This window comes from Sylvia atricapilla, chromosome 2 (assembly GCF_009819655.1).
Source record: "Sylvia atricapilla isolate bSylAtr1 chromosome 2, bSylAtr1.pri, whole genome shotgun sequence".
Classification (NCBI taxonomy): Eukaryota; Metazoa; Chordata; class Aves; order Passeriformes; family Sylviidae; genus Sylvia; species Sylvia atricapilla.
In genome coordinates, this window is record NC_089141.1 from 112421921 (window position 1) to 112439497 (window position 17577).

A 17577-nucleotide genomic window follows, 5' to 3' on the forward strand; every position below is an offset into this window, starting at 1 on the left:
TCAGGACAATAGAACTGCACAGAGACCAAAAACTGCCACTGAGACCAAGGATTTTTTTTCTTTCAGTGTCGTTGACACACTTCTCAAGAATTTAAGGATAGTTCAGGGCAGAATGAGAGAGTGGCAACTTCTCTTTTTATTTCTTTGTCATCTTGAAAGGAGAAAAGTTTGAGATGCTTTTGAGGCTCCCTCTGCCCACTCCAAATCTCACAGAATCATTGAATGCTTTGAGTTGTGCTGGACCTTAAAGGTTATTTTGTTCCAACAAAACTGGCCATGGGCAGGATCTCTGGGGTCCCTTCCAACCCAAACCATTCTATCATCTTTTTGACTCTTTGATGAGCAACCTCAGCCAGCTGCAGGGAGATGTCACTCCTTCCCTTTCCAGTGCTGTCCCACCTGGGGATGAGGGGTTCGATGATCTGCTTTGCATATCCTGGTCTTGGATATTAAATAATTCGACTTGGGGCAGCTGAAAACGCTGCCTTGGGTCTGGTGAGAGCACTTTGCCTGGGGATGTGCAGAGAGCCCTGAGCATTTCCACAGCCTCCCTGGGGGACAGTGAATCACCAGAGATAACGTGAACGACAGGACACAGCCCCAGTGACATGTGCAGAGCTGGTTAGGTCACAGTTTCACCTCCTTCAGAGCCAGAAAAGGCCGTGGATGGGATTTCTGTATTCCTTGTCACTCACAGCCAGTGACATCTGAGGTCAGTTGTCTTTGTGTCAGAGGTGACAGAGTGTTTGTCCCCCAGGGAAACCCTGCAGTGGTTGCAGCAGGACACTGGGACGTCTTGGTGTGGCACCTTCGGTGTTGGTACCAAACACCAGACAGAAACTTGGAGGCTCTGACAACGAGCTCTTGGCTCGTCCTCCCTGGCTGCATCTGAGTGAGCACAGAGCCACAGCCCCACCTGGGCTGCAGGATTGTCCCCAGCCCAAACCAGGGGCTGCAGGATTGTCCCCAGCCCAAACCAAAGGCTGCAGGATTGCCTCCAGCCCAAACCAGCCCAAACCAAGGGCTGCAGGATTGCCTCCAGCCCAAACCAGCCCCAACCAGGAGCTGCAGGATTGCCTCCAGCCCAAACCAAGGGCTGCAGGATTGTCTCCAGCCCAAACCAGGAGCTGCAGGATTGTCTCCAGCCCAAACCAAGGGCTGCAGGATTGCCTCCAGCCCAAACCAAGGGCTGCAGGATTGTCTCCAAGCCCAAACCAGCCCAAACAAGGGCTGCAGGATTGTCTCCAGCCCAAACCAGCCCAACACCAAGGGCTGCAGGATTGTCTCCAGCCCAAACCAGGAGCTGCAGGATTGTCCCCAGCCCAAACCAAGGGCTGCTGTGTGTATCTGAGCACTGGACAGCAGACGAAGGCTCTGAGCTGTGCTGGCTCCTGTCCCACAGCTCAGGCCAAGGTTACAACTGCTCATTCTGGCCTTTGTAAATAACACTGCCGGTGAGTGTTGCTGTGCTGAGTGTGAATCCCTGTGCACCTTCCTCCCCCAAATTACTGTCCCTCTTCTGCAGGCACTTTCTGCTGCTTCTGACCACCCTGAGCCCTCCTGGGGCACCTCTGTCCTGACAGTGCCCATCACTCTCAGTGTCAGGGCGAGCTGTGCTGGCAGATTCCCAGATTTTGCTCTATGGGGCTCAGCCAGGACACCCCTGTGTGCCCCAGGGAGGAGCGTAGCTGGTGGCTGAAAGGCCAAAGTCCCCTGTGTGGGTGACACGGCTGGTTGGCAGCCCTGAACCCCTGGTACTGAGCACACCTCCCGCTCTGCTGGGCGCTGGGCCAGGGGCTGCACCCACACAGCAGCCTGAAGGAATCAGCTTTGTGATGGCATGGGCCTCCTCTGGTTGTGGGATTTCTTTTTTTGTCCTAACTCCTCTCTTTCTTTTTTTTTTTTTTTTTTTTTTTTTTTTTTTTTTTTTTCAATTTAATTTCATCACCAGATCTCCTTCTTACTCTTTTTTTTTCCCTCAGCAAGAAGCCTGCTCACATCCTTCCCAATCGCATTTAGAAACCTTTTCCAGCTCGTAAATAAACATCGAGACAAGCCAAAGCTCTAATGATAGCTGTTAATGCTTGGCTACAAACAATCCTCCACCAGGCAACCAACAGGTGCTGACAGCAGCTAAATGCTGGTTTGGGCAGCTCTGTGCGCTTTGTGCACTGCCCTCTACACCTTATCAGATTAATGCATGGTGCACTGCTGCTGGTCCAGGATGTGGAGCCAGAAGGGGATTGTGCAGCTCTGGACACCTCTCTTTGCCCAGCTCCTGCCTCAGAGGGATGACCTGGCCTCTTTCTACACCTTCTCCCACCTTGGTCCTCCAGGTGTGTCCAGGTGAGGAGGAAAGTTCAAGAGGCAGAGAGCTGGCTGTGCACCAGTGGCTGCAGATAAAGCCCAGACAGTGACTGGGACATGACTCAGGTGATGAATGAGGGCTGCTCCCTCTCCCTCTGCTGAAACCTTTGCTCCTTCAGACAGAGAAATGGAAAGCTGACATGGTCTGTGCTCCCAGTTAACTCCGAGGACAAGGCTGCTCCCTGTCTGGCCTTAGTCCACAGGTCAGGACCTCAGGTGTTAACCTCACCTCTGAGGCGGCTCAAAACGGATTTATGGAAGCCAGGGAGTATTGTAAAGGCTGGGCACGCCCTTGGCCTTCACTTTCTGCATCCTGCTGCCTCGGGAATGCTTGCCTTGCAAAGGGATGTGGCTCCAGCTGCCACCCTGTGCTGTCCCCTGCTCCCCCTGGCAGGGGTGGTCACTCTCTTGGGAGCATCTCCTTGGTGCCCTGGCAGCAAGAGAAAATCCCTCTTTCAGCTCACCAGGGTGGGTCACAGCAGGTGCTGGCTGTGAGGAGCACAAATGGCCCTTTTTGGGTCCTGCAGCAAGACCAAGAGGATGTAACTGTGCTCCTCAAGCCAACACAGGCTTAGTCACCTTCTCGGGGGTCTTGGAAAACGTGAGGGAGCAGCCTAATCCAGAAGTGACCTCGTGTGTTTCAATCCTACCTCTCAAACTCCGGCCAGTCCTAGAGTTTCCAGGGAGTTCCCAGCCTCCAAAGCTGGAGGTGAAGGCCAGGTTCATTTTGGCTGCCTTCCTTCTTGCTGACCATCTTTTCAGTGTAGATCGTGGGTGTTTTCGCCAGAGATGCTCAGAGGGCAGAGATCCCACTCTGGCAACCGGCAAGGAGAGTCCCAGTGGGCTTGGAAGTTTTCTCCAGCTTTGTACCCCTCCATGCTGTTCTCTGGCACTGCAGGGCAGAGGAGAGGGGAGCAGAGTGGAGCCAACACTGATGCTCAGCCACAGGGGCAGCAGGAGAGGGGACACCACCCTTGGTGCCCAAGGGGTCATTTTTGGCCAGGCCAGCTCAGAGCAGTGGGTCACTGCAGGAGCTTAAGCCTGGACATCTTCCTGCTGAGCTCCTGCTTCCCCATATAAAACCAAATAATAAAAAAATCCAACAAATTTTGGCCATTATAAGCAGCCTGCAACAAGTTTTGTCAGGGTGTGATGACCTTCCAGACCTTAGCTGAGCAGAGAGGCTGCACACACACTGCTCCTGCAGGTCTCTCTGCACGCTCTGAGTCTCCAGGGAATGCGACTGGGAGGGATGGATGCTATTCTTAGAGGGCAAGAAAGAGGCTTCGTGCTCCAGAGAGGAGCTTTCAGCTTGCAAAGGCTTGTTCCTCCTCATCCCTTTCAAGTCAGTTGAAGGTTGATTTAACTGTCAAGATAATTACTGGAACAGGCTGGCTTTTCTCAGAAAGATTATACTGCCTCAAAACCAGCTTCTTCTGAAAACACTCCGCAGACAATAAAAAGTTATTGGCAGCTATTAAGTCCTAAACATTGTCTACCTGCTGCAGAGCAGGGCACAGGAGCAGCAGGGGTTCAAACTCCATGGCAGGGGTAGAGCTGCACCTCTCCTGTCTCCCCAGGGCTTCCATGGTGCCCTTGGCCTTGAGGGACCCTCACCTGACCCAAACTTTGGCTCCAGGTCTGCAGCAGGCAGCTCTTTGCTCCCAGATCCTGGGAGTGCCCTTCTTCCCAAAGGAGGTTGGGTTTGGGGTGGAAGAGAACTTAAAAATCATCTATTCCCTGTGTCATGGGCAGGGACACCTTCCACTGTCCCAGTGTCCAACCCGGCCTTGGGCACTGCCAGGGATCCGGGGGCAGCCCACAGCAAATCTGGAATTCTATTCCTGCCCACTCTGCCAGGGAACAATTCCTAATTCCCAATTTCCCCTCCAGCCCTGCCCTCTGGCACTGGGAAACCATTCCCTGGGTCCTGTCCCTGCAGCCCTTGGGAATTGTCTCTGCATCTTTCTTGCAGGCTCCTTCAGGTGCTGAATGGCCACAATTGGCCACACATATATCTAAATTTTGTTCATATATATGTATGTTCATACATACTCTTTCGATTTTCTTTCAAGGCATGCTTATTAATAATTTTATGAAATATTCTGTTTCTTTGTGTTTACTCACTTAGTGCTTCACACTTCTGAAGCGATTAAATTTAAAAAGTCTGATTACAAATTAAAAAAAAAAAACCAAACACAGAGGAAAAAGTTATCCCCTGTACAATAGGACCTTGTAAACTGATTGGTTTTCAGTGCCAAATTACTCCTTTTTTAGCTATCATGGAAACCTTTTTCCAGTGGGTCGGCTGAGATTTTGCTTAGGGAAATAACTGTGCCAACTGATTGCCACAAACATTATCTCTTCTCCTTCCAGGACCACAGAGGCTCCGTGATCCACACTGGCACAAATGGGTGGAAAAACTGAACTCAACTTTGTTTTAACAAAAGAACAGCCCAGCCTGGGCCTGTACTGGTAAATTAAATGTGATCAGGAATGATCACAGCTCGTGTCTGTGCTGCTGAACTGGCTCACCACCCCAAAACAAGGTGGCTGTGTGCAATCCACCTTTTGGGAACAGTCCCTGAAATGCTTCAACCGCCAAATGATGCCCGAAGTTATTTAGGGTTAGTGCTGGCAGCAGCACCAGATTTAGGTCAGGAAGTTTATCTTCAGTTTACCAACACAAGGGATCTCATTGCAGGGCCTGATAATGCTCCAGGGCATTGTCACAATCTTGCATCTTGTGAGCAGTGCAGGGTTTAAATCCTCAGCTGATGGGCAGCGTGTGGGGAATTTAACCCAAAATTCCGCACCCATTTACCCAGACTTGTGTCAGTGCCTGGTGCAGGGAACTGGTGCTGCCTGGAGTGCTGCCAGCACACCATCACATCACAAAATCTCATCCTGGGTAGGCATTTCCAGCTGGAAAGCTGAAATACTTGAAGTTTGTGGGAAAGACAAGTTGTTGTCTTATCTCCAGGAGCTACAGTGGGAATAATTGGAGTTGCCTTATGAAACGACACATTTCCCCTGGCCCCTGCAAAAAAAAAAAAATTAAAAATTGCTGTTTCTGTGTTAGCCACTTCCTCCCAGCCAGAAGTTTATCCCCAGAAGTTTTATCTCCATGATATATTTGTGGAATGAGTGCAAAAGAGACCCTCAAGTAATGTGCTTCTGATTTGTTGCTCCATCACAGCGCTGCATAATCAGAAACCCAGGGGTCACTGGAAGGACTCTCTGGGTCTAGTAGAGAAGAATTTGGAGCAGACAGCAGCACGTCCTCACTTCATCCCCTCAGGGAAAAAGGGACTGAAGGCAAGGGAGCAGCGTGGGCCACAGGAATGAAGGCACACAAACTTGCCTTTATTCACTGTAGCCAGGAAACAATGCGCTTCTGCTCCACCAACACAGTGAGACCCAAAGACACTTTGCAGCAGGAGTACTGGGGACAACTTCTTTGCAACCCTGGATGGTTTCTGAGTTGAGTTTATTATTGTTTCTAAGAGATATTCTTTGACATTGTAGTAAGAATTTTCAAGCGGTCCACAGATCTCAAGTCATACATTCCTGCTGGCAACCCAGAGATGAAAGGCTTGGGAAATCTGGCCCTGAACCTGGTTTTCTGGACTTTTTTGGCATCAGGATAATTCAACTGGGAATGTCAAGGGTGGTACTAAATAGCTGCTGGAAGGACCTCATCAGCTGAAAACCCTGCTTCAGTCAGCAAATCGAGTGGTTTAATGGGCATCACATGAAAAGCAAGACCAGAAGTTTATCAAAAGCAAATAGGATGTCCTGACCGGGAATTCAACTCTGCCCCGTGACAGTTTGGGATCACATCTGCAGGGAACTTCTGCAGCTGAAGTGCACAGCACATTTTACCCCTTAACTCATGTTGTCAACAGAATCCACTGAGCACTGAAATGTAGGAACATTTTCCCTCACTTCTGCTTGGGTCTGTCAAAGTACAATGAGTTGGAGTCTGCAGAAGAAAGGAGTCTGCCTCTTTTGCTTCAGATTTCGTTATTTTCACAGATTTTTTGGTTTTGTTTATTTTTTTTTTAGTTATGTAAGATTGTTTTATTTCTGGAGTAACCACTTGATAAAAAAAGAAAATAAACAAAACAAAGCCCCACTTGCCTCCTAAAATGATACATTTCTGTAAGGTCACATCACCACTACATGGAAGCAGCTCCTAGTAAGAAGTGTGCCTCTTTTGCTTTAGAGTTCATTATTTCACAGGATTTTTTTTTTTTTGAGTTATGCAAGATTCTTTTACTTCTGGAGTAACCACTTGATAAAGAAAAGAAAATGAAAAACCAAACCAAAAACAAAACACCACTTGCCTCCTAAAATCCTCCATTTCTGTAAGGTCACATCACACTACATGGAAAGCAACTCTTAGTAAGAAGTCTGTCTCTTCTGCTTGGATTTCATTAGATTTACACGATTTTTTTTTTAAATGTGGTTATGCAAAATTCTTTTACTTCTGGAGTAACCACTTTATAAAAAAAAAACCTCCTAAAATCCTATATTTCTGTAAGGTCGTATCACAGTATGTGGAAGCAACTCTTAGTAAGAAGAAATCTGTCTCTTCTGCTTTAGATTTTATTATTTCATAGACTATTTTTTTTGTAGTTATGCAAAATTCTTTTACTTCTGGAGTAACCACTTGATTAAAAAAAAAAAAAAAAACAAAGCACCACTTGCCTCCTAAAACCCTCCATTTCTGTAAGGTCGTATCACAGCACGTGGAAGCAACTCTGAGTAAGATCAATTCACACAAATTACAAGCAGGAAAAAAAAACAACAAACCAAACTATAAAAGCATTGGCTCTTATTTGCTCTCCCCCTCGCCTGCACTCCCCACAGTTTGACATTTGTAAATGGTTTTTTCTTGACTGAGTAGCTCTTCTCTCAGGTAGTCTGGGAAGAGTTTCAGCTTTGTCCTCCCCATGGAACTTGGGAGAAAGTGGAAGGAGCTTTTCCAGGCTCAAAGAGGCTGATCCAGCTGCGCTAAAGCTGGACTTGTTTGTGCCAGGAATCCTTTTGGGAGGCAGACTCGCAGGTAGCTTTGAATGGCTTGGGAGATCTTGTAGTTTAATTGTCATGACAAAACCAAACCAAACCAAACCAAAAAAAACCAAAAAAAAAAACCCCAAAAACCAAAAAACAAAAAGAAAAAAAAACCCACCAAAAAAGCCCAAAAAAACAAAACAAAAAACCAACAAACAACACAACAAAAAAAAAAAAAAAAAAAAAACACAAAACAAAACAAAAAACCCCACAAAAAACCAAACGTGTTTCTGGTATTTTTGACTTGGTTTCTGGTCACCTCTGGTTGATATCTCAGATGTTCTTGGCTTCCACCTAAACTGGCTACCTGAGAGGTGAGTCACAGCCTAGTTTCACCTGAGGGCAGGTTCCAAAGAAAAGTCCCTTGTGTGGAGGTTTTTTATTGCTCTAGGGTATCAGTGAAAAACAAATTAGTCTAAGAAAGCCACCGCAATCCCCCACAGTTTAAAGATTGTGTCTTGTGGGTGTGAAAGAGGATTAGGATTCTTCTGAGGGACATGGAGACAGGAAAAAGGTGTATTTCCTACAGAGTTTGTGTGTGGTTTGGGTGTTGTGTTTTTTTTTTTTTTTTCCTTTCTGAAGTTCAAACCATTTGTGTAACTTTCCTTGAGACATCACATTTATGGCCCAGCCTGGGCAGTTTCTTTGCCTGCTATTTCATGGTGAAGTAGTCCTGTTTCACATGTTTTAAACCACAGGGCTTGAAATGACCTGTGATTGTCTTCAGCGGTATTTCAGTCAAGCTCCTGGTGCTGAACCACTCACCTCTGCAGCCAAGAGAAGAGCAGGAGTGTCCCCCTCAAACAGTGGCCTCAATTTTCATTAATGAAGCTCTGAAATGAGATTCAAAATGCATGAGATTCAAATCTGCCTTTGCAATGCTTTGTAGGAAATGTTTGTGACTCGAGAATCCATTTGATTTGTGATCCTTAACTGGAATGAAACAGACCATGCAATCCATGCTTTTTTTTTATTTCCTTGTCCTCTCCAGTTTGTTTTTTTTATTTGAGAGAACACGGCTTCACCAGTAGAAGCTCAGGGCATGTCATGAGCTGCCCCAGCAGATGCATCTGCCATAAATGTGTGTCCAATCTTCACAGCAACAGATGATTATAATTTATCCCCTTATCAGGAGGGATTTGTCAGCCCCTGGAATCCGTGGCTGACAGGGGTCTGTGGATGATGGATCACAGTGGGCTGTCTAGGCCTGATGCAGAGAAAGATGTCGACACACACGGCTCCTTTCTGAGAAAAGCAGATTTTTATGGGATGTGGAATCCTGTTACCTGGCTGCACCCTTCAATCTCGTGACAGAAATGATCCAGCACCCTCTTGACAAAGGGTCTGGATCCAAAGTGCAGCACAGATGCTCCTGCTGTTCCTTTTGCTGCCCCAGGCTTGGAAACTAGTACAAGAATGAAAGCAAAGAGCACTTCTGCCGTGTGTGGTGTGGCTTCTGCTGCCTGCTCTGCCCTGTCCAGGTGGACCCCAGCAGAAGGAACGTGCAAAATGTACTCACCTGGGAGTGCCACCTCTGCTGGTATTCCTCCTCCCCACTATCAGGAAAACAGAGGGCTTGATGTGTGATTAGATATCCTAATTGTCTTTATATTGCCCGTTCAAGCGAGGCTGCTCTGAGTTGGGCAAGGGTTTGGAGCTGGCAGGCTGCCTGCTCCTTGCAGCACCTGCAAATTCCCTGAGTGTCTGGAGGGTGAGTAATTCACAGGGGTGGATGGAGGTGGGGGTTTCCACACATTACAGAATCACAGAACAGGCTGAGTGGGAAGGGACCATAAGGATCATCAGGTCCAGCTCCTGGTCTCCACAGGACCATCCCCAGCCTGTGCCTGAGAGCGTTGACCGAACATGAGCTCTGTCAGCCTTGGTGCTGTGATCACTTCCCTGGGGATCCTGTTCCAGAGCCCAAACACCCTCTAGGTGAAGAACTTTTTCCTGATACCCAACCTAAACCTGCCCTGACTCAGCTTCAGGCCATTCCCTCGGGTCCTGTGTCACCACTGTCACCACAGATCAGTCCTGCCTCTCCTCTTGCCCTCACAAGGAAATTGTGACTGCAATGAGGTCTGTCTCCTCAACCTCCTCTTCTCCAGGCTGAACAGACCAAGTGCTCTTCACACCACTTCCCCAAGCCTTTCACCACCTCCATTGCCCTTATTTGGACACTGTCTAATAATTTCACGTCTTTCTTACATTTTGGTGCCCAAACCTGCTCACCATACCAAGGTGAGGCCAGCCCAGAGCAGAGTGGGACAATCCCTCCCTTCCCTATCCCAGCCAGTGATGCTGAGCCTGGTGTCCTCAGGACAGGGATGTCCCTCCTGGCTTCTAGGGCACTGCTGGGCTCAGATCCAGCTTGCCATCAACCAGGACCCCAGGTCCCTTTCCATGGCACTGCTTTCAGCATCTCATTCCCCAGAATTTGTGCAGGATCTGGCATTTTCCCTTGCTGCATTTCATACATTTAGCTCCCTATCACCTCTGTGGCAGCTTTGAGACCTTGACAACTCCACTGCTCCCAGAAAATTCTCCACCACCCTGAGCTCAGCCTCCTGCCAGGCTGGAGCACCAAAACCAGCTGCTTATTTCCCTCCAGCACCAAGTGCTGGGTTTGGCTTTGCTGGAGGCCTGATGTTGGTTTAGAGCCAGACCTTTGCATTATCCAGCTTATAATTTCATCCACGAGTGTAAACCCTGCAGCTTGTTCCTGAGCTGATCAGGCAGCTGCCTCCTGGAAGAGGAGGCACTGAATGTGTGGTCCCAGGCTGGCAGAGTGTCAGGAGCACTCCCTGTCCAGTGGCTGTGCTGTAACTGTGTGCTCCACGCCCCAAACACAGAAATCCAGCGCTGCAGGCAGAGTTGCGCAGCCCCGAAATTGCACCTAGTCAGGGTGAGGCCGCCGTGAAACTCGACAGGAAACTGAAAGAGCACAGACACTTCCAGAAACAAAACCTGCCCCCTTTTTCTCGAGATGTCATTGCTTTTCGAGGCACGGAAAGAATGAGGATTAAGCAGCGGCGTCTCTTTCGCGAGACGTCAAATGATCTTGAGCAACAGCGAGAGATGTGCGTGTTTGGGCATCGCTGGGGAGGTTTGGTAGGAGCAGTTTATGGAAGGTCTTTCCAGGCATTTGCACAAACAGAGCTCCATTAAATTGCATTCCAAGCTGAAGCCTCTGGTGAGGAAAGCAGGGAGGATTTAGGGGAAGCAGAGAAGCTGAGAGAACAGAAAGAAAGGGTTGAGGGGGTATTTCTGCCTCGCGTTTTATTGTAGTGCTCCACAAATTCACTGTGGTTCCTGTTGAAGGGCTGTAGGTTGTGTCACTGTCACCCCATAAAAGGCCAAAGCTCAGAGGCAGTCCCAGGGCTGGCTGGGGGCTTTTCCTGCTCAAAGAGAAATGGACAAACCTGATCTCACAATCTGATGTCAGACCTATCACGTCACCTCTTGGATTTCCTTGAACTGAATTTTCCTTGAACTGATTCTCATCTGAGCCTGAGCACATCAGCTGAGAAAACCTCTTCCGGTCCTGATGATGGCATTTCTAGAGGTGAAGAATCCAGTACACAACACGAAGTGTTGTTTCCACTGGTTAATTCCCTTCACTACAAAATAATGCTTATTTTCCAGACAACACTCATATCTGGCTTTAATTTTTAGACACTGAGTTTTGTTGAATCTTCATCAGCTACTCTATAGTTAGATTCACATTTTCCAGAAGAGATGCACTTTTCACCATATGGCTCAGGAGTGTTTATGGGGAGTTCATCCTGTGAACAGAGATTATTTCCAAGGGCTGGAGCGACAGGATGAGGGGGAATGGCTTCAAACTGCAGAGAGCAGGGTTAGATTGGATTTTAGGAAGGAATTGTTCCTGGGAGGGTGGTGAGCTTGCCCCAAGAAGCTGTGGCTGGATGCCTGGAAGTGTCCAAGGACAGGATGGATGACCCAGAGCTGCCTGGGCTCCTGAAGATTCCCTTCACCCAGTTGGAACTGGATGATCTTTAGGATCCTTTCCAACCCAAACCATTCCATGATTCCAGGATTATGCACAGCTATTCTAGAAAGAAACATCACCATGGTCAAAGTTTTTTTTTTTTCTTTCCTAGGCTACTTTTTTCCCCCCCAAGCTTTATGTTTTACACTCAGTAATCTTGAGTTCGTGGAGTTCAGCTTCCCAGCTGTCCCTGTATCAGGAATCTGTCCTCTCTGTTCCTCTCCCTGATGATTAGCAGCTCTCAGAGACAATCCACAAGGCTGAGTTTTCTGCACCAGACTCGTTTCCTCCCAAGAGAGAAATGTCAGGGAGAATTTCTTCACAGAAAGGGCTGGTCAAACAAGGGAAGGGGCTGCCCAGGGAGGTGGTGGAGTTCCATCCCTGGAGGTGTTCAAATGTTCCCCAGGGAACTTCTTGGATGAGCTTTGTGCACTCCCTGAGGTGGCCTCTCCTGCCATATCCAGAAGTTTGAGTTCCAGGCTGGAACACAAATTTCGCAAATATTTCTGAGAATTAGTTCTGTTTGGCCATGGGATGTTTCAGAAATGGGATGTTTTCCAGGCTGATAAACTTTCCAAACCCGGAAAACACTAAAAATATTTGTAATTGTGTGTTTACCCTTGCCTTTGAATCCAAATACAGACCATTTTCCAGTTGGAATGCTTTATTTAGTGGATTGAATTAATGGATAATAATAGGATTTTTTTATGATTCCACCTGAAGCTTCAAATAGGAAGATCCCAATAATAAAATAATCACAAACCTGACTCACAAAGCTAAAAAGCAGATTTAGCACTCTGCAGACCTAGAGAGAAAACCCAATTAAAACCCTCCTGCTATCTGTTAGGTTTTTTTATGAATTGCTACACAGTTGTTTATTTCCTTTGAAATAAGCAAGCAACCAAAGGACAGACTACTTCCCTAAATGAAAATTTTCAGTGTTTGTTTGTCTTTCTCCATAGAAATTCGGGCCTGTCCAGACTTGGGACTTGTAACAAGGACTGATTTTATATCCTGAGAGGGGAGAAAGATGAGGAAAAGATGCTGTCAGGACTTCCATGACTGAGCCTTGGTTTTATTTGTCTTTTCTATCAGTAGGAAAAGGCAATTTCCATTAGAACTGAAGACATGATGATGATGCAAGCAGTTTGTTTCTTTATTTCCCATAAATATGTCACATTAAAATGTAAAGCTTGAACTGCTTTGTACATTGCAAGCACAAACAGCCCATCTCCAGCGAGAGAAATATGTAAACCACCTTATCTTGGTTTTAAAGCACTCCTAAGTAATTAAAATGAGAGGGTGATAAACATCAAATACTCTTGGTTTAAAACACTAGCTTTAAAACTTCTTTTTTTCAGTGTTGTTTTGATGGTATTTTTCCCCCCCCCCCAAACACAGTTTCCTTGACCAGATAAAACCTTTCATTCATAAATCCCCATAAAGTATGGGCTGTTCTGTTTTCAGTTCTCGTTTTGAGCAAAGCCAAGACGGGGGACAGAAATGTTGAGATGAAAAAGCAGATCTTTCAGTAGAACATTTTGAAACATAAGACTACAAACACATCCACTGTGGTGTTTTTTTTTTTTTTTTTTTTTTTTTTTTTTTTTTTTTTTTTTTTTTTTTTTCCCCAGCTGAAACAGGGACAAGTCTGCCACAAATCTGAATCATCTAAACTGGTATCACATGCCTTTTTTTTCCTGACAGATAAATATTCAACCAAGAAAGGTCTCCTGCTCACAGAGAACCTTCCCTGGGAGTGCTGCATCTAAAAACACCTAAACTTAAGAGCTTGACACTACAGATAAGAAACAGCAGCCTTAAAACAATTAAAAAAAAACAAACTTCAAAGTGTTTTCAGCAGCTGCTCCTTGTGACACTGTTGAATGTCTAGCCAGGTTTTCTGTGTGCTGACACACATGGTTGCTCAAGAGCTGAGCACTTGTTCCTGACATGCAAGCCTGCCAAAGGCAGAACAGTGAGGACATTTACAATGCAGTGATGTAATCTTCTCCCACATTTTGAAAGTGTGGTTTTCTGTTGCAAACTTCCTTGGTTTTTAATAGTAAGGCAGCAGTGTTGAGTGTGTAGAGGCTATGCTGCAACATTAAAGCCCTTTCCTAGCAGCTCAGCTGGGATTTCATAACCCGGTGGAGAACTCTGTGTTCACAGTTATCACCCATGACTTCACCCGGGGACCACTTTCTGTTCCTCTATTTATTTTGGGGGGGCAGGGCTGACCAGCTCTGCTCTTCTCCATCTGCAGGTAGCCAGCCTTGAAATTCAAAAGGATGAATCTGTCCCAACCCACATAAAATCTTGTTTCCCAGGGGCAGAGCAAGGAAAAGTATCCACAGGGGCATTTTATGTGCCAGTTCATGCTCCCTCTTCCCTCCTATTCCAGGCACAAAAGGAAAGCTGGAGTTATTTTAACTTTGGGCTTTTCTACGTGGGAGAATGAATCAGAAAAGCAGCAGTGCAGTATTCCCTGTGGCATCTCCCAGCTTGGTTTATCCCATCCTGGGAGCAGAGTTACCCCAGGATGCAGGTCCCACTCGATGTTCAAACCCTGCTTTAGGATCTGGTTCCCTCCCTGCAACAGAGGCTCTGCACTGTCCTCCAAGAGCTCTGGGAGCTGGGAGCAGCCCAAGGCAGTCCCTGTCCCCAGGAAGGGCAGGGGGGAGCTGGGTTGGCTGTCAGGGACTGATAAGGTGCTCTGGGTATTTCCTGGATGGAGCTGATTTATAGCCAGGCCAAAGAGGCTGCTAAGGACCAGCTCTCTTTATTCCTCCTGCCTCCCACACACAGGAACAAGGAACAATAAAGATCATGACCCTCTTTCCACTCGCATTCCCAACCCCTCCCATGCTGTCCAGAAATGGGAGAAAAAACATCTCATGTAGGAGATGAGGAGTCAAGTGGTGGCAACAGGGCAGGGAAAGCCTTTGCCAGGCTGCAGTGATGAGGCAGAAGCCACGTTCTCCCTTCTCCCTGCCTTTGGTGTCTGCAGATCCTCCACAAAATCAAAGCAAAAAGAGCCTCTGTGAGCAATGTGAGACTCATAGAATCATAGAATCATGATGGTTTGGGTTGGAAGTGTGTTAAAAGCATCCAGTGCCACCTGCCATGGGCAGGGACACCTCCCACTGTCCCAGGCTGCTCCAACCCCAGTGTCCAACCTGGCCTTGGGCACTGCCAGGGATCCAGGGGCAGCCACAGCAAATCTGGGAATTCTATTCCAGAGGCCGCCCAGCCTCACAAAGAAGATTTTTTTTCCTAACATTCAATCCAACTCTACTTTCTCTCAGTTGAAGCCATCCCTCCACATCCTGTCACTCCACGCTCCTGCAAGAAAAGTCAGTCCCTGCAGTGAAGAACCTGCAGGAATGCAGCTGCAGGGCCAGTTCCTTTTCTGAGCCACGTTTCTGGGGAGCTGGGGGAACTTCCACCCAACACCACCTCTGCTGCTGCAGAGGGGACTCGCAACAGCAGCAGAATCTCACTCAGATCTCAGCTGGATCCTCTGCAAACCCCTCTCAAGCAGAGGGAGATGCAAGGGCAGTAATTGGCATGGAGCAGCAGCTCGGCTGTGCCGGTGGCAGAAGATTCTGTGGGAGTTATTAAGGGGCTGTTGTTAAGGTACTACTAATAATTTTCAGAATCATTTCCATGCCTATTCTTCCCCTGACAGCCCGAAAGTGCTGCGGGTCCTTTTAAAGCCATTCTGCCTGCAACACAGTTTATGTTTTATTTGATAGGTTGCTTAGGGACAGCTCGGCACCTCCTGCGCTTTATTTCCCCCTCCTTCCCTTCAAAGACTGAGAGCATTTTAATATTTCTTAGAGAAAAATGGATGTAAAAACATGAATCTCGGGCCCAGTCTCTCTGCAGTGGAAAGCTCTTCCCTGGGTTCCCTAGGAGGCTGTTCTGTGCTGGCTTTTCCGGATGCTGCGCTCTGCAGAGAGCTGGCAGCACCATCCCGCTTCCCAGAAACGTTTTTCTCCTGCTGGCAGAAAGCTTTGCTCACTTAGGATGGGAAGATGGAGCAGAGATGGACCTCTGTGGTCTCCACTGATGGGTTTTCTGAGTTTTTTTTTTTTTTTTTTTTTTTTTTTTTTTTTTTTTTTTTTTTTTTTTTTTTTATGAGTCACTGCACGCGGCTGAGCTGAGTAATCACACCATGATGGTGAAAATTGCCACTGGCAGGGGTCATTTCATGGAGTCATGGAATGGTTTGGGTTGGAAGGGACCTTAAAAGTCACCCAATTCCAATTCCTCTGCCATGGGCAGGGACACCTCCCACTGTCCCAGGCTGCTCCAAGCCCCAGTGTCCAACCTGGCCTTGGGCACTGCCAGGGATCCAGGGGCAGCTGCTATTTCCTAATATCCCATTCAACCCTGTCTTCCTTCAGCTGAAGGCCATTCCCCCTTGTCCATGCCCTCAGAATAGCCCCTCTGAGCTCTCCTGGAGCCCCTTTAGGTCCTGCAGGGCTCTGAGCTCTCCCTGGAGCTTCTCTTCTCCAGCTGAGCACCCCCAGCTCTCCCAGCCTGGCTCCAGAGGGGCTCCAGCCCTGGGATCAACTTAGTGGCCTCCTCCACCCTCATTCCAACAGGTCCATTTCTTTTTTTGTGTCGGAGGCCTGGAGCAGGATGCAGAACTTCTGGTGGGGTCTCACCAGAGCAGAGCAGAGGGGGAGAATCAGCTCCCTCAACCTACAGGTTGCACTGGAGTCCTCAAGGTTTGGAAAAAATCCAGGTGGGAGCAAGGCCACCACAGAGAACTGGCCATGCTGAGCCCCCTCACAGAAGCCACCACCAGACCAAAGAGCACTGACTGAGTTCCTGGGTGAGGTCTGCACAGGGATCCTGCCAGGGGAATGGAAAATCCCCCATTCAGGAGCTGCTTCAAGCTGGAGATATTCAAGTCTGGGAAGGGAAACAGGGAAACAGTGCAGGCACCAGCCCCACTGTCCGCTCCTCACCAGCAGGAATCTCCTTCCCTGTCCTTCCCGTCAGAGTCATGGGTGAGGACTCAACCAGCTTTGGGCTTAGCTGGGGATTTTGGAGATTGCTTAAAGGCATGGAATGAAAAGCTCACGTGCACGAAAAACAGAAGGAGAAACCTGTGAATTCTGGAAGGCACTGCCTGTGGAAAAGAGACATCCCAAGCCTTTGGAACCTGGCAAAGCCCCTTGAGGAGAAAGTGGAATTTTCCCTACATAAACAACAATGGTGGTATGTGTTTAACAAAATAAAAAAAAAAATAAAATTGAGAAGCCAGCAGACGTAGAGCCCTGATGAGGAAGAAAAGGAGTGTTTGCACAGGACATGGGGGAAGCTGTTCCAAACCAGCCCATCCTTAGGCAGAGATGTCCCTGGTGGCTCAGGGAGGACTGGCTGTGGGATGGGCAGTGTGGGAGAAGGGGATTTGGGACTCGCTCCTAGCTTCAGAAAAATGAGTGTTCTTGGCATCTCCCGGGGCTGGCACTCAGGATGGGGAAAACAAACAAACAGGTCTGTTCAAAGGCATGTAGGAGGAATGGTATTTCTCTTGGAAGGGCTCCTCTTCTTCCACAGGGCAAAAAAAAAAAAACCTCCACAAAACCCATCCTTCCAAAGAACAAGAGCTCCCTGTGAATGGCAGGAAGCTAAATGGGAGAACTGCATCTGCTGGATTGTTCTTTGCCTTCTGTCAGGAGGGAAAAAAAATTAGACAAAGAAATGAAGTTTGATTCAAGATACAGCAGGCCAAAGACAGGCAGCCAAGCAGGAATGGGTTTCTTTAGCCTAAGGATCATAGAATGATTCGGGTGTGAAGAGATTTTAAAGCTCATCCAGCTCCAGCCCCCTGCAGGGGCAGGGACACCTTCCACTATCCCAGTTCCAACATCCACATGAAGAAGAAGGGGAATTATGCCCAGTGCACTGACTTTCAACCTGCAATTATTTCATGGAAAACACTTCCCTTCCTTTCTGCACTTCACTCAGATGGTTAAGGTGGGAGATGGGCTCTGGAAACCCTCCTGTGGCAGAGCAATCCCACCCCAGACCTCACTGGGAAGGTGAGTGAGTTGTGCAGAGAGTCAGGAGCTGTCACTCCATCACTGCCCCCCTTG

At 47.8% G+C, this 17577-nt stretch overlaps 1 long non-coding RNA gene across 1 annotated transcript in view; it reads right to left on the minus strand.

Annotated features, from left to right (window-relative positions):
• The window catches only part of LOC136358216 (uncharacterized), a 234548-nt gene extending 218948 nt beyond the window's left edge, over window positions 1-15600 (minus strand). Inside the window, exon 1 of the long non-coding RNA XR_010743027.1 lies at window positions 15534-15600. This is a non-coding gene — a long non-coding RNA (uncharacterized lncRNA). The remainder of the gene's footprint in view (window positions 1-15533) is intronic.
• Between the last annotated feature and the right edge of the window lie 1977 nt (window positions 15601-17577).